A 2530-nucleotide genomic window follows, 5' to 3' on the forward strand; every position below is an offset into this window, starting at 1 on the left:
AGACTCACTGTTAATTTACCTAAGTAATTATAGGTTTTCTACTTAAATAATTAAAGCCTAGAACACTAGCACCTTAATATGGATTCAATTACATGTTCATCAACCTAAGTATGCATCCAAAGATCAATTAACACATAAAAGATGGGATTGAAGCTCGAAATTAACAATCATGCAAGAACATATATGAAATCGCAATTTTTCAATTAGAAAACCTAAAACCTAATACATGCTTCATAGTATTCGAAAATCACATATCTAAAATCAACACTTCATCATCACAAGAAATCGCAAATCATAAAACCAAGAAAGAAAACCAAATCGCAATTTATTGAAAACCCGAAATCGTTTTACATAGCAAAACCGAAAACAAGATAGAGTGTTCATGATTACACTTTTTGATCTTCAAGGACGCAAGAAGCTTCAAAAGGTGGTGGAATGGATGAGGATCACGGCAATGATGCTTGAATGGAGGGGAGGATTGCTCACAGCCTTGAACTTGGAGCTCCTTGAAATTGCCGAAACTTGGAAGAGAATGGGAAGTGTTTGTGGCTTTTGATTCTGAATTTTGTGGTGTGTAGAATGTATTCACAAACCTCCTTTATATAGTGAACTGCAAGGGCTAGGGTTCCAAATTTCTCTTTAATTGCATCACTCGACCAATGAGAAAATTCCTTGAGAAGTGGAGAGCAAGTCACCTTAATCTTTGCCGAATTCTTCCATGTATCTAACCCTATTTCGCCCTCCTTGGAATTAGGAATCATAAATCAATATTTATTCTCTTATTTTCTTCTCCAAAATTCCATAAAAATCCAAGAATATCCCAAAAAGATGTTGCCGAAATTCCTTGAATATCTCTTTTATTTCTCACGGCAAAAATCAATGTAAATGGGCCATAGACTCCTCTAAGATGTCAAGAAGGATCTAGAGCATCATGTGCAAGTCACATGCTTCAATCTTCGAGCCAAACTTCTCAAATTGGTCCAATTCAAAATCCACCTCTAAGATTGCCGAAATTCTTCATAATCCTAGAACATTCTTGAACTATCTTGAATCACCTTCAAGACTACCAAGTCTCTTAGCAACATCAGGACTCCTAGTGTCATCAGGTTTCCTAGTCCAACTGGGACTCTGTCATTTCTTCATTTCCAAACATCATTTTTCCAAGCTCTTTCCTAGTTGCATTAGGATTCCTATTTCGACTAGGATTCCTTTTCCTGGTAGAACTGGAAAAACTTCATTTCTCTATTTCTTCTCATTTCTGCCGAAATAACTCATTGCCTTCCATTTCCAGACTCAAAACTACCTAAAAACACAAAACAAGTTAGAAATGACATTATTAAGGAAATAAATAAGTAAAATGTAGAGATAAATGTAGTAGAAATTATTCTCAACAGTTTTCGGTTCCCATACCAGAATGACGAGCGTCGTTACCCTCCAACCTGCAAGTGTGACCAGTGTAGCGGCTATGCCGATCGAAGCTGTGCACGCTGGTGGGGCAAGTGGTTTCCGATACGCAAAAGCGACGACGGAAAACTCTCATTCAATTGTTGTGGCGGCAAGTGGTTTTATGCTTCGTTTGGATCATGCAGTGAAGAGTCCTTCTGTGTAGGATGACAAAAATCCCCAGCGAGGCAGAGCTCCGTTGGATACCCGCCCCTAATGGGAGGAGAATTTAGGGACAAATGAGGAATGGGGATCCCCAATCCCGCTATCTAAGATTGGGGATGGGGCAGGGATGATATTGTGATCCTCATCTGCAAACCCGCCCCAATAATATATACATATATTTAATTTATATATACATATTAATTTATTTTTTATAATATAAATCACAAATATATACATTTACTACTTTACTTTAATGGCTACACTTTTGTTTTAATGGTGTTTTCCCTTTTACGGTCACTGAATTATAATTTATGAATTTAATTATGTTTTAATTTTATTTGTTGTAGATTTTGATTTTGAAAAAGACAATATGAGAAAAAAATTATTTTGTTTATTATTGGGGATTTGGGGCGGGTTTGGAGGCGTAGTCCCTAGTGGGGATGAGGACGGAGAATATCCATTATATTTTTATTGGAGATTGGGGCAGGGATAAGGGTGGAGAATGACCCCGGAGATGGGGATGGTATTGTGATCCCCATCCCCAACCCGCCCCATTGCCATTCCTACTTCTATGTCTCGATATAACCCAGAGCCAGCGACATTGAAAGCAAGGATTGGTGGTGCAGCCGGTGGAGACCCCCACATCAATTTTGGGGCCCAATATAGTTTTGGAGCCCAAACCAATCTGGGAGCCCAAACCTATTTCAGATTGGGTCATAGGTGTCCAAAACAATTAAAAGAGTTTTCTGGACTTGGGCCTTTTATGGATCATGCTAATGGACTCTAGTTCTCTAGAGTTTAGTATTTGGGATCCCGGAGGTTTGATCCTAGAAACTATTTTGTTTTTGGAGTTCTAGAGAATCTTCTAGAGGATTCCAGCCTACAGAATGAATGTTTGTTCTACACATCTAGGTAGTGAAAG

Source organism: Rosa chinensis, chromosome 2, assembly GCF_002994745.2.
Source record: "Rosa chinensis cultivar Old Blush chromosome 2, RchiOBHm-V2, whole genome shotgun sequence".
Classification (NCBI taxonomy): Eukaryota; Viridiplantae; Streptophyta; class Magnoliopsida; order Rosales; family Rosaceae; genus Rosa; species Rosa chinensis.